The following is a 14,459-nucleotide window of genomic DNA, read 5'->3' as shown; positions in this document are numbered from 1 at the left end:
CAGGTCATGATCTCAGGGTCCTGGGATCGAGTCCCGCATCGGGCTCTCTGCTCAGCAGGGAGCCTGCTTCCTCCTCTCTCTCTGCCTGCCTCTCTGCCTACCTGTGTTCTCTGTCAAATAAATAAATAAAATCTTAAAAAAAAAAAAAGGCATAAAATACAGAGAAACTGAATATCCCATGCCTGGAAATATATAGGTAACACATCCTTCCCCCACCTCCCCCCCGCAACTCTTCCTTCCTTCCTTCCTTCTTCCCACCAACATTTATTGAGCACCAGCTGTATGCCAGGCATTGGAAACATATCAGGGAACAAAACCAAGTCTCTGCTGTTGCTCTGTTGTCGTCGTGGAGGGACTTTCCGTGCCTGCGAGACTGTAGATGTCCCTGAGGCAGAAGGCAAGCAAGGGTGTTTGTCGAACACTTTCTCCGAGCTGTTCCGTGTGCTCTCCATGTACTCACTCAGCTCAGCCTCAGCACAGCCCCCTGAAGTGTTTACAACACCAAGGCCCAGAGAGGGCCGGTGACTTGCCCAAAGTCACACAGCAGCCAGGGGCAGAGGCGGGAGTGAGCCCGGGCTCCCTCTCCAGGGACACGGCAGCCCATGATGAGGACGGTAGGACACAGGTTTCTCTCCGTGGCCCGGGCCCTTGTTTCACAGGCTGCCGCTTCGGGCTGCATCAGCCAGCAGACCCTCTAAGCTCCCCGCAGCAGAAGCCCGCAAAGCCAGTGGTGACATTCCCGCCTCCCGCAGACGGCCCCTTCACCCCACCTCCATTCCCACAGCTTGGGGCACCACCCAGGCCCATCCCGCCAGGTAGAACACCCGCCCCGCCCCAGGCTCCCTGGGCCCAGGGTCACCTCCCCAGGGAGTGGACGCCACTCCCAGCCCGAGACCCAGCCTGGTTTCTCTTTCTGGCGGCATCTGCCGTCCCCGCTTCTGTCACCCACAACTATTCTGGGCCTCTGGCCCCTTTCACTTTCTGCTCTGCCTCTTCCTGCCTCGGTGGTTCCCCGACACCCCGTGCTCCCCCTTACCCGCCCCAGCTTTCTCTCCATACCCCTGTCTCCCCAGGGCTCAGCCCTAAAGTCAGAGAGGCCAGAGGCAAGGCGTACGCAGAGTGTGAGTCCTCACTCTGTGCTTCCCTGGCTAGGTGACCTTGGCCAGCCTCTTCGCTGTGCACCTGACATCTCCATCTGGAAAGTGGGATGCTACTCGTGCTTGCCTTGCAGCGCCCCTGGCGGACCGCAGCTCCTTGGAGAACCTCCCAGCGATCTCATCCCAGCAGGGGATCCCCACAGAGTGGGAGCACAGGTCTCCTTCCGCACCAACCCCCCATCACCCCCGACTGGACTGCCAAAGTCCCATCCCCCGCAGGCTGGGTGCTGAGAATACGGCAGGGGTGAGGGGCAGCCAAGACAGCCCTGGGTTGGGCTCCAGCTCTGCTCTGCTGTGGCCAAGTCCCTGCCCCTTTGTGGACCTCAGTTTCCACGTCTATGAAGTGAGGCATCCGGACACAGGCAGAGTCCTGGAGGCAGAGCTAAAGGAGCCCACGGGATGATGGGAGCCCCAAGTCCCTTGACTTGGGCAGAAAGCAGTTCTAGGAAGGCTCCTGGGAGAGGAGACCCATGAGCAGAGTTTCTAAGGATAATCGTATTCATGAGTCCTAGAAGGTCGGCCCAAGCAGTCCAGAGGGAGAAATTGGCAGGTGCAAAGGCTCAGGGGCAGGGGTTTGGGAGGAGGGAGAAGGAATGAGGCTAGTCTTCTGGAGCAGATCTCACAGCCTGCTACCCTTCGGTCAGACCCTGCCCACCCAGGCCATGGGGAGCAACTGGAGGGCTATGAGCTCCTGTCGCCAAGTCCAGCTTCTGGAGGCAGAAGCCAAACCTTATCCATCTGTGATTTTCTTGCATCCAGCCATGGCATCCTGGCAGGAAGATGGAGTCAATGAACAGATGACATGTCCTGGTCCTCTAAAAGGCCTCGCGTCTGACGAGCAGGCACCCACTGAAGCTGTCAGTCCCCTGTGTCACTGGCTATTGCTGCATAAACCAGCCTCCCCGAAAAAGTGATGGCAAACGGGACACACTTACTACTGCTCACGAGTCTGTGGCTCGGCTAGGTGAGGCTTCTGGTCCAGGCAGGGCTGGGCTGATCTGGACTGGTGCACCCAGCGGGGGCTGGTCCAGGCTGCTAGGACGGTCCCTCTCTGCTTCGTGTGACCTCTCGTCATCCAGCAGGAAGAAGCCAGGAGGTGGCACAGGGACACTCTGTCACCTTGGTTGCTTCCTGTGGCCTAAAGCAGCCCGGGTTCTGGGGATGAGGGTGTAGACTTGGTAAGGAGAGGCACAGCCAAGGCACGGACACTTGGAAGGATGAAGAACTGGGGCTATTTCGTTCCATCAATGGGACACCTTCCAAGGCTTCCTGCTGCTTGGACCACAGCACCATTCATAACTCTCCAGGACCTCTTGGTCTCTGTGAACACGCACCTGCCTGAACAGGCCAGGTCAGAGCTCTGGGGCTCAGGCTTTCTTCTCTTCAGTGATGCTCTTGCATGCAACCCCCAAGCTTCTGCCTTCCGTGTCATGCCGGGGCTGCCGCCTGCCCACAGCATCTAAGACTCAGCCCCCATGGTTGAACCAATAGCCATCCATCCGGGCCCAGAAGCCCTGGGTTCTGGCGAGCTGGGCGCTGCCCGTTCCTCCCTGTGCAGCACCAGGGGAGTCTCCTAACCTCTCTGAACCTGAGGTTCCAGAAAATGAAGAAATGAAACCTACCTTCTGCATGGCTCACGCTGAATGAGAGAAGTTGGAGATATTGTAAAAGCTCCATCAAGCCCGGAAAATTTGCATTCTTGCTTCCTAGTACCAAAACAATAATAATGACAATGGTCATAGAAAGATCCAGCAGTCACACAGCCCCCATGATGGGTCAGGCACACTACTGAGCATTTTACACGCACCTCATTTGATGCTCCCAGCAGCTCCTTTGCTTAGAACCCTCCTGTGCTCCTGTCCCACTCTGAGTAGAAGCCAAACTCCCTCCACAAGTCCCTATGTGATCTAATATCCCCTAACCTCTGGCCTCACCTCTTCTTCACTCCCTTACACTGCACCAGTCACCCTTACCTCTTTCCTTGAACATGCTGCCTCAGGGCCTTTGCACCCGCTCTTACTTCTACCTGGAATGCTCTTGCCATATCCAGATAGATAGCTCATTCACCCCTTTTAGCTTTCTGCTTCTCAGAAAGGCCTTCCCCCGACCATCCAAATAATAAAGCAACCCACACCTGGCACTTTCTAGCCCCCCTGCCAGTGTTATGTTATTCCATAATACTCAGCCACATCTGACGCCCTCCTTAATCATTAACATCGTTAATAATTGTGGCCTGTGTCTCCTCCTGCTAGACTGTGCGATCCTGAAGGGGAGGAGAGATTTGGTCTGGTTTTGTCACTGCTAAGACTTCGGAGCCAAAAAGAATGCATGGCATGTAGTAGGGGCTCGACCCATGTTTGTTGAGAATGAAGGCATCAAGGTCCCTATGAGGTAAATGCCAGGGTAGCTCCTGCTTCCTGGCTGACATCTCCGAGCTCAGGGACAGAAACTTGCTCCTGGCCATACACCAGGAGCCCTGATGGGACTCTAACCCAAAGCTCGCAGATTCTTGGCTTTGAATTTCAGGACCAGGACTCGTGTCCCAGCCCTGGCCTCAGATTGTCCTGGTCCTCTAGCCCGTCTCTGCTCCTGAATCTGCCAGATGGGGCAGACTCAAGGTGGGCTTCTTCCTGGCATCTCCGCTGGTGGCCCGTGACCGGGAGAACCACAGAGACCTGGACTGGAGCCACAGGACACCAGGGGTCCCCCAAGTGGACAAAGGCCTTTCTGAGCAGCAAGCTAATGGCGACTGGGAATCCAAGGGACCGGACCAGCCCCAAGAGGACGGCATTCCTCACACCTCCAGGGGTGAGCCCCTTCCAGCTGGATTCGGGCTCCAGACCCTCCCTGACCCCCTGCTCTGGGCCCCTCTTGCTCGAGCCTAGGGTCCCAGGGGTGATTTGGACGTGGCTATGCGGGTGGGAGCTGGGGGACAAGACAAGATCCTTCACCCTGTTCAAGGGTGCCGTTTGCATCCGATTCCTTCCAATCTTGCTGGTGGGAGAAGGTGTTTCTCCATTTCTGCTCCCAAGCTCGTTCTGGATTTTGGTGAAATTCAGTCCCCATGGGGACGGAGGTCCCTATTTCCTTGCAGAGCATCAGCGGGGGGCTGCTGTCAGCTCTAGAGGGGACCTCCACACGTGGTCCCCCCCCGCCCCCTCCACTCCAGCCACAGTGGGTCGTATCTTTCTCAGACAGCAAACCTACGATCTCCTGTCTTCTGGCCCCAGATTAAGTCGGGCCGCTCGATAGTCTCCCTTCCGTAGAGTCAGCTGCGCCTTAGAGCATACCCTAATCACAGGAGCTGAATCTGTCCCGTGGGCGTCCTGGGGTCCTCAGGATGGGGCAGGTGGTGGGAAATGACAGTGCTGTCTTGGGATTCTTCCTGCCGTCATGCAAAGGGTTCGGATGCTTTGCTCTGCGGAAGTAAAACGCGGATGCCGCGGTGGCGGAGTTATTCTGACTCGGAAGCTCGTGTCCTCCTGTTTTGAGACCTTCCTTCTTCCCTTTGTTTTCTCTGTTCCCACTCCGAGGAGTTGGATGTGGCCGGCTTGTGGAATAATCCTCTGGTTTTCTTGTCTCCTTTCTCATATTTTCAATCTCTTTGCCTTTCTGGGAGATTTCTGGAAGCTTCCGCTCCGGCGCTCATGTCCCAACGTTCCTTTATAAAGCCCCGTGTTCTTTTCTTAGACACATGCAACGTCTTGTATTTCTCTGAGGGTCGCTTGCCGTCTTGGCTGTCCGAGCCCCCCAGCACCGTGTGTTATTTAGGGAATTCTCTTCCTCGGCCGAGTTGGGTCTCTTTTCGTTTTACAGGTCTGCCTTGCGTGTCCGGTGATCCTTGGTGATGAGTTCCTATTACAGCGCGGGAAGCTGAGAACAGGTTATGGAAGCCACGTGCCCGGAGGCAGGGCGTGTGGACCCGTGAGTCTCACCCGGGAGACGGGGCAGGGGCTGGATCCCAGACTTGGCGAGCAAACTGTCTTCTCCCGGGCAGGTCGGTTTCTCTGAAGAGGACCCCCAGCCTCCTGCAGGGGGTGGGGTGTGACGGGGTCGGGTGGGGAGCAGGGCTGCCGGCTTGCAAGGACCAAACAGGGGCACGGGGAAGGGGGTGCCTTGCTGACAAGCGTGTGGCCTTTCCCTTCGCCCCGCTGTGTCAGGCCTGACCCCGCCCTCAATTCAACCTGTCATCCTCAAGTTCAAGTCTTCCCCGCACAGTTTTTATTTAGATGGTATGTTTATTAAGGGTGTGGGGTGAGAGGCTGCTAGAGACGGGTGGGCTAAGGGCTCCCCAGATTATCCCGTGGCACCTCCATGAGGCCAGGTGCTGGGGTATAAAAATGAACCGGACAGGCTCTGCTGTCAAGGTTGAAGACCTACAAATTTCTCAGGACAGGCTCTGCTGTCAAGGTTGAAGACCTGCAAATTTCTCAGGACCTCTTGTGCGCTGGGTCTAGAATCTGGATCAGGGTTCTGTCCCTCAGGGAACAGAGGGGACTTCTTTGGTGTCATAGTGGGGGCCGGGGGCGGTCGTTGTGGGTACTACTGGTGTCTAGTGGGGACAGGTCTGCTACGACACACACGACAGCCCCCACAGCAAAGGGTGACCTACCCCTGAATGGCAGCAGTGCTGAAGTGGCATGTCCCTGCTCGGCCATGATCAAAGACCCCTTCTTTTTTTTTTTTTTTAAGATTTTATTTATTTATTTGACAGAGAGATCACAAGTAGGCAGAGAGGCAGGCAGAGAGAGAGAGAGGAGGAAGCAGGCTCCCTGCCAAGCAGAGAGCCCGATGCGGGGCTCGATCCCAGGACCCTGGGATCATGACCTGAGCTGAAGGCAGAGGCTTAACCCACTGAGCCACCCAGACGCCCCCAAAGATCCCTTCTTGCCTTCAAGGGCAGGGAGGGGAGAATTTCTAGATTCCTCCTCAACACCTGCTGTGTGCTCTCGCGGCAACCCTATGGCTTAGAGAGCCTCAGCCCATTTGCTGGATGGAGAATTAAAGGCTGAACCAGCCGCAGGAGGATGTTGGTGGGGGCGGCTAGGGAGGGGGAGGAGACCAGCCAGGGGGTGGGGGTATGGGGCAATACCCCTGCTCTCGGCCTGGGTCGGGTGTGTGTGTTGTGGGGGGCCCGTGGTGCTTGCCTTCCTGCCCAGCCCCCGTCCCGCTCCCTCAGCCTCGGGGGCAGTGCAGAGGACAGCGGCGGCTGCCAGAGTGTGAGCCAGCCCAGCCCCGCGGCCCTGCCTGACGTTGGTCCCCACCAAGCCATGTGACGCGACCAGGCCACAAGAAAGAGGTTTCAACAAGCGTTATCGGTTCCTGGAACTCCGACTCGGCGGCTTCCCCGAAGAAGACCGGCTGTGTGCGACGGTCCCTGCTGCCCCTTTCCTCCTCCGCTGTCCCCGCAACCGCCCCCCCCCCCCGCCTGTCTCAGTCTGACTACCTGGAAACACCCCCACCCCGCGCCCCACTCGGGCCCGCATCCTCTGGCCGGGCCGGCGGCTCATCGACATCCCCAGGAGCCCCGGGCACGGCCCCTCTGGAGCACCGCTCCGACAGCCCCTGGGAAGCTCGGGCTGGGCTGGACAAGCCTGCGACCCCCAGGGATCGAGAAACCCACCCCTCCTCCCTGGCCTGGCCCCTCTGACTCCAAGCTCTTGGCAGCCAGGCTGGGCACAGATCCGCCTCAGTGTTCCTGGCAGTAAATGGACACAAACCTCCCCCCTTCCCATGTCTTCTGCCCACCAGACAGTGGCCCCTCAGCAGGCAGGCACCCCATTTCAATTTTTTGTTGTTGTTTTTGCTTTTGTTTTGTCTTGCTGGCTTTGGAGATCCAGAGCGGAGGCGGGGGGGGGGGGGGGGGCGGGGAATGATCCCATTCTGGCAGGTGCAAGGGAACCAGTCAGAAACCCCAGGGGTCATGGAGGCCGTTATCTCTGGGTGGCTGTGATGACTCTCGTGTAAGTCACTTCCTCAGTTCACAGAAACCCCCCCGCTGTAAATATAGACCCTGCCGCAATGGGGCGGGGTGGTGGGGGCCAGAATGACGAGGTGGGGGCGGGGGAGGGGCTAAGGACAGAATCCGAATCCTCTGAACTGAGCGGGAGCCTCCAGGCCCTACGGGGAGGGGCTGATTTAACAGCAAAATGATGCTATGAGGTTGAACCGGATGAAATGGCCAGGACTCTAGTCTCTCGGCGTGCAAAAACGGCGATTTCACGGGATTCAGCCTCACGGGCACCACCCGGGAGACTGTTTTAAGAATTGGACGAGATACCGTGAAATGCTTAGCACAGCGCCTGCATGGGGTCGGGGAGTGGGTGGGGGGGGCTCTGTGGGTCAGGCACCCAACTCTTGATTTCGGCTCAGGTCGCGATCTCAGGGTCGTGAGATCGAGCCCCCCAACGGGATCTGCCGTGGGCGTGGAGCCTGCTTGGGATTCTCTCCCTCTCTCTCTGCACCCCCCCCCCGCTCCTCTCTAAAAAAAAAAAGAATAAATAAAAATAAAAAAAGGGGGGCGCCTGGGTGGCTCAGTGGGTTAAGCCTCTGCCTTCGGCTCGGGTCATGATCTCAGGGTCCTGGGATCGAGCCCCGCATCGGGCTCTCTGCTCAGCGGGGAGCCCGCCTCCCCCTCTCTCTCTGCCTGCCTCTATGCCTAATTGTGATCTCTCTGTCAAATAAATAAATAAAATCTTTAAAAAAAAAAAAAGAAAAGAAAAAAAGGAAATGCTAAGTAAAGAAGAGCCCTTAGGTTATACTACCGTATCCACTTGACGTCTCCTAGCTGAAAACATACCACCAGGGCTGTGAACACACAGGGCAGCAATGGTTTGCTCCCATTCTCCCCCTTCAAACCCAGTAGCAACGTCCACCTCTTGAGCATGTGGCGTGTGCCCAGGGTGGGCGTCCGCATTCTGCATTGTCACCCATGCTCAGTGGCCCCCAGGATTCCCGGGTAAGCACCGTGTGAGGGCAGGGGGAGAGGGCGAAGCGTCCGTGCATCGAGGCAGGCTACGCTGTGCCCACGCTTCCTCTCCAGCTTGGACTCATCTGGGGCAACTGGTTCTTTTCACCCTCATCGCAGGACTTCCCGTGAATGTCTTCCTTCTCACCTTCTCCCCTTCTCCCCGTCTTCACCCAGGACTTGCTCGGGATCCTGACTGTGGCGGGATGGGCGCACCGTCTTTGCAAGAGGCAGGCTGTCTGGAATCTTAGGAAGGAGTCCAGGGAGATGGGCAGAAGGACGTAGCTAGGGGCGGGACCTCTGCGGCTCAGCACTCAACAGTTGGCCATGTGTATGCGCACGTGTGTGTGTGTGTGTGTGTGTGGTGTGCAGTTAGCAGTTTACAAAGTCACGGACCCAGCCTGGATGTGGATGCTTTGGTCTGGACTCACTCAGAACTCACTGACGTCAAATTTTGGTTTTGCCGCAGGTTAGCTGTGTGACCCTGGGCAAGTCATTTCCCTTTCTCAGGGCCTCAGCTCCCTCACCTGAGAAAGTAGGATAAGAGCGACCCTGCCCCCTAGGGCAGCGAGAAGGAGGAACTAAGAGGGCTTGCGTGCGGCTGCCAGCAGCCCCCGGCCCACAGCAGGCACTTAGCATACGCTCGGGTGTGAGCCTGAGCCGGAATCCCAGAGTGTATCTGCCTCAGCGGGATCCCGGGAGGTTTGGCAGCTTGGTGTCCCCAGGAGCAGCAGGGGGACTGAGGCAGGGGTGAGGCGAGCCTGTCCCTCGGGAACTGGAGCCCCCATGTCACCACTGACGACTCCTCGGAGGAGGGCCAGCCTCCCCACCTGTCACAGCAAAGCTCCCAGAGTCTCGGAGGTGCCTATGTTCACAGCTGTGGACCAGCGGCCCCTCCTGACCCTGCCCAGGGCTTCCCCCCCACCGCCCGCCAGAGTCACATTCCCTCTCTGAACAGCAGCATGCCCAGCCATGAACACGGAACACAACCTCAGCTGAGAGCAGCCGATAAAATGGGCTTCACGAGGTCCATACTCGGCCCCTTAGCCAATCCCTGCTGCCTCGGTGTCCAGGTGGGTTCAATCACCCCCTCCCTTGTCAGCCATGAGCTGGAAGGCTCCTCCTGAAGCGCTAAGTGGAAAAAGTGGTTTACAATATGGGTCATAAAGAATGCTATCCTTCTCTTAAGAAAAAAAACAATGTAATCTAAAAAATCAGGAAAAAAATATATATAATGTACTTAATACCCATATGTTACTGGTAGATTCTTTTACTAAATTTAGAAACATGTGGAAGTTAAGGAAGAATGAGGTCTGGTGTGGGGTGTCGCACTGGGGCAGGCTTGGAGGGGGGCCGTGGGTACATGGAAACTCTGTGCTTTCCACTCAATTTCTATGTGAACCTCAACCTGCTCTAAAAATAGTCTGCTCAAAAAAAAAAAAAAATGGGAAGGAAAAAAATTTTTTTTAATGTGGGATTTTTTTTTTTTCTCCAAAGTTAAAAAAAGGTGAGTTTTTCACAACTGTGGACCGGGAGGTGTGGAAGTGTCTGCAGCCCACCTTTCCTGCAGGGCAGACGCCAGTGATGGGGGGGCAGGGATCACTCCAGGGCCCCAGATCCTGGCAAAACTGGTCTTGGCTCTAAGAGACAAGGACATTGTTTGGTCTCTTCTTAGGATTCCGGGCTCCATTTCTTCTGCTTACTCTTCACGCTAGCCAGACCCGATCCCGGACTCTGGCTGCTCTTCTGATCACGCGGGACTCTTTGGGTGGCAAGTGCCAGAAACCTAAGTCAGACAAGGGCAGGCCAAAATGGAAACGTGTGGTTTGTGGAACAGGTAAGCCCAGAGGTGGAGCTCAGGTGCGGCTGGAGGCAGGACTCACACAGTACATCAGCACTCCGTCTCCTCTTCTTCTCTTCATCTCTGTTGACTTAATGGGCACAGTGGCTGCCAAGGGGTGCCGGGTTAGAGGAAAGAATTCCTGTTTGTTCCGGCAGAAGAGTCCCAGAAGGATCTCAGGTTGGTCCAACCTGGGTCCTGGGCTTACTAACTGAAGCATGGGGAGCTCTGATGGGCCAGGTCTGGTACCAACCCCCTGTGGCCAGTGCCGTGACTGACAGCCCCTTCAGGACCCCAGAGAACCAGCAGGGCGGTTCCCGGAGCAAAGCTCGGGCTCACAGTACACTGCAGGCGGACCCTATTTTCCAGCCTCTGATGCTGTTATTTGCTGTCCCTTTCATGTCCTGATGCCTCACAGAGAAGAAGGAGGAGGCACTTTGAAGCCCCACAAACCTGGCCCTGAATCCTAACTCTGACCCAGCAGTCAGGCTGTGTGACCTAGGCGGGCCACTTTCCCTCCACGGGCCTCAGTTTCCCTCCCACAGAGTGTGTTGAAGATTTCCATGAAGTGTGTAGGAGCCAGAGGCCCGGGACAGAGGGAGGGTTCCAGGGGGAGACGGACAGGGCGAGGACCTGGATAGCTCCGGAGACCCAGTCAGGAGAGGCTAGGCACATGGGCTGCATTTGGACCTCCACCCTAGCTGGGCAGATAAATCGCTACACTTCTTCGGGCCTTAGTTCCTGCATCTCCCGAAGATGGAGACAGCTGCGTACTTTGGGGGCGGTTCTGTGAGCTGTGGGAAGTCACATAGGTCAGTGTGTGTATTCTGTTCCCCCTGCCTCAGATGTCTTTCCCCACCGAGGCCCCCCCAGGTGAACCCCTTCCCACTCAGGCTTGAAGACTCTGATGACACCGCCTCCAGGAAGCCTCCCCTGTCTGTCTCCCAACCTCCTCCCCATGACTGCTGGGCCCCAGGTGCAACTGTTCTCTGGGGGTCCTCCGCCCACCCTGCAGCCTCCTTCCTGTTAGGACCTGAATCAGGAGACACTGAAACCCTCCCTAAGTCCTTCTCCTAAGTCCGGACCACTCACATCGGGTCTCTTTTCCTGGACCCCTTGCACTCAGGAGGCGTGAATTAAAACGTTTGTGGGGTGAACGCCTGACCCCCATGCTTCCTGGGGGTCCCCCCACTCTGGCACAGGCCTCCAGCCCTGTCTCCGAGGTAGCGCAGCACCCACCAGGGTGAAGGAGCCCTTCGGGGAGGGATGAAGTCTGGGTGGCAGCTGGACGCCCAGGCAGCTGATTTCTAAGAAACCAGCAGAGGAACAGGAAGGCTGGGGCAAAGCTCGGGAGGCTTTTACTTTCAGTTTTCAGGGCTGGACTGCAGAAGGTGCCCGGGGTCCTTGGTTGGGAGGGGAGGGTGTGGCAGGCAGGCTGGGCTTCCCAGGGCCGAAGGTCAAAGATAGCCACCGCCTCGAAGCCTGGAGAGGTCCCGTGAAGGGACCGCTGCCACCTTGCAGGGTCACCGACGCCTTCCCTTCATTTGTTCGTCCTCTGAATAGTACGTGCCTTGAATTACTGATTTCTTGACCTACTCATTCACTCATTCACCCATCCAGCCGAGGGTCCTGCCTTTGATTCTTAGGCCCTTTCTGTTTTCTTTCCTTCTTGCTTTTTTCCCCTCTCCCCTCTCCCTTCCTTCCTCTCCCCTTCCCTTTGTGGCTCCGCAGTTGTCTTCCTCATTCTCTGGGCCTCTCTCTCTCCATCCCTGTCCTCCTCTCTCTAGCCCCGCCCCCAGATCTCTAGCCCCGCCCCCATCTCTCTGGCGCCTCCCCCTCTCCCTGGCCCCTCCCCGTCTCTGTCTCTCTCATTTCCTTTTATTTGTCCCGTATTCCCCAAACTCCATCGTTCACCTAAGACAATGCTCGCCACGTTTTCTAAACAAATGCCCCATCACCAGACTTCTTAAAAATCTAAATACCGGGGCGCCTGGGTGGCTCAGTGGGTTAAAGCCTCTGCCTTCCGCTGGGGTCATGATCCCGGGTCCTGGGATCGAGCCCCGCATCGGGCTCTCTGCTAGCCGGGGAGCCTCCTTCCTCCTCTCTCTCTCTGCCTGCTTCTCCGCCTACTTGTGATCTCTGCCTGTCAAATAAATAAAATCTTTAAAAAAAAATCTAAATACCTACTTTAGTGTTGGGTTGGGTGATAGCAGTCATCACATCTCATGTTTGATGTGACACATTTTTCTCCCCTAATGCACATTAAAATAGACATGTAAGAGAATTTTTGCCAGTCTTGTGCCCAACATATCCCGTGGGGGACCAGGAGCGCCAGGGCGGGGCCCCCGGTACCTGGAGCATCCTTCACCTGCATACCCTGATGCACCCTTCTCTCTCCATTGCTCCTCAGTTTAACCTGCCACACGTATGCACCATGAGACTGTCAGGACAGTTTCTAGAGAACTTCGTTTCTACTAGGCATGCTCCTAAACACTTTACAGATATTAATGCATTTACTCCCCGAACAGTCCTGAGAGATAGCCATGATGATGATGGGGAAACCAAGGCACAGAGAGGCTAAGTAACTTGCTTGTATCACACAGCTAACCAGTACCCACCTTCCTTCCTGGCCTCACAGTCGAGAAGACAGATCAAACGTCTGGGCACCCTGATGTGGGCTTTAACGGAGGCAGGAATAAAAACCATGATGACCCAGCAGAATCAAGGAGGAATTGCTTGGGGAGGTGAGAACTGAGCTGGGCTTTGAAGGTTGAGTAGGAGTTTCCCAAGTGAAAAGGAAGCAAGGGAAACATCAGAACCTTCTCAGGTGGCTCAAAGGCCTAAGAAATGCTGAGAAATTGGGGAGGACGAAGCAGATGGGGAATGTGATGGGCACCATGTGGGACTAGAAATGTACTTTGGGGCCAGGTGGTGAGGGACCTCAAATCCCCCGGGAAAGGGGTCCTGCTTTAAGATCTAGCAGTTGGGAGCCAGTGGGGTGCTGTGAAATCATGTTACTTGGTTCACGTCCTGCCTGTACCACTTTGACCATCTGGGAGGTCGTGGACAAGGAGCTTAACCTCTTCTGGCCTCAGTTGCCTTGTCTGTCAAATGAGACAGTAATGGCACCTGCCTAGAAAGTGCTAGTTACGGGAGAGCTCAGAGGACTACTCACGGGCACTGGGAGCTCAGGGTGCTTGTGACCAAGGGTGGAAGGTGATCCCATCCACAGTGTGGGCAATCACGGCCACCTCCCTCCTGCAGAGGGAGCTGGTGCCCACATCTCTGGCCTCAGTTTCCCCATCTCGAATCCAGAACAGGGGAAGCCTGCTTGAAGGCTCAAGTGTGCCTTCCTCCCCCTGCCCCCACGCCCTTGCCCACCTGGCTGGACCCAAGGGAGGGAGTTTCACTTTGACTCACCTTCCAGGAACTGCAGCCCTTCCTGTCACCGGGCTAGCCCAGAGGACAGAGATGAGACAGCTGGCACCAAGGAGCCCGAGCCAGGCAGGCCGGGGTTTCACTTTCAGTGTCCTCTGACATGGAGCCATCTTGCCCTGCCAGCTCCAACCTCTTACTGATCTCGAGCTCTGTGCCAAATCATTTATGACCATGGCTTTCATGCCTCTGGACCCTTTGAGATCCCAGTGTTTACTCCATTTCACTAAGACTCAGAGTTCGGGAAAGCACTGCTTGCCCTGGACCACATAGCCGGCAGCCATGCAGGGCCGTGTTTCCCCCGGTGTGGGATGGGGGTCCCCGAGGCTCTCTGGGAATGATGATCTCCCGTGGGACGCAGGGACATTGTTACAAAACTTGGAACCTTTCCCCACCCTGCCGTGAGAACAGTGAGTTCATCTTTGCACCTTCTCAGGGATCTTTCCGCTAAAGTCCAGAGCGTCTGAGATGGGTGCTGGTGTGCAGTAAGCACCACTCTGAACCTCTCTGATGCTTGTCACTCCCGGTCTTCCCTCACCCCCTCCCTCCCAACCAAAGGCAGAATGAGGCCCCAGCATACACCAGGAGCATAAACGTTGCTGGGATTGCACTACCTTTTTCCGGAGTAACCCCTTGCTGGCTTTCCTTTTGTGGTAATGATACACATCTCCTTAAAACTAAAGCTCGCTTAAGGCAACCAAGTGACTCGACTTGAAGGCGATACTAATGGAATCACAGAACAGCTGGCACCTGGCTAGGTCCGGCCAAGATCAGAGCACTCTGGTGTTGGACAGCTTGGCCACCTCCGCCTGGAGCCTCAAATGAGGAAATGGTTGTAAACTTTGGCTGCCCGTGTTCGATCGCCCTGGCCTCCGCTACCTGCCTGCTGTGTGACCCTGGACTCTCTATGTAACCTCTCTGTGCTCAACTGCCATATCCGCAAAGTGGGGATGGTAATAATTGCACCTGTTTCCAAGCGTCCTTGCAAGGGTTGCATGAGATACTGGGCATGCATTACATGCAACGGGGCCCTAGCCCGAGTGTGCAGTGAGCACCGATG

At 56.3% G+C, this 14,459-nt stretch overlaps 2 long non-coding RNA genes across 2 annotated transcripts; one reads left to right on the top strand and one right to left on the bottom strand.

Moving 5' to 3' along the window:
- Positions 1 to 161: 161 nt before the first annotated feature.
- LOC116580818 lies at positions 162 to 6,584 on the top strand. Its single transcript, XR_004281801.1, has 3 exons — positions 162 to 2,121; positions 4,974 to 5,081; positions 6,337 to 6,584. It is a non-coding gene; the product is annotated as an uncharacterized LOC116580818 (long non-coding RNA).
- Positions 2,093 to 3,567, bottom strand: LOC116580819. The gene is made up of 3 exons (XR_004281802.1): positions 2,965 to 3,567; positions 2,780 to 2,863; positions 2,093 to 2,312 (listed from the first exon to the last, which is right to left on the bottom strand). It is a non-coding gene; the product is annotated as an uncharacterized LOC116580819 (long non-coding RNA).
- Positions 6,585 to 14,459: the final 7,875 nt, after the last annotated feature.

Source organism: Mustela erminea, chromosome 20 (assembly GCF_009829155.1).
Source record: "Mustela erminea isolate mMusErm1 chromosome 20, mMusErm1.Pri, whole genome shotgun sequence".
Classification (NCBI taxonomy): Eukaryota; Metazoa; Chordata; class Mammalia; order Carnivora; family Mustelidae; genus Mustela; species Mustela erminea.
Note: the sequence above shows the minus strand (reverse complement) of the source record. Positions and strands in the feature narration are given on the sequence as shown.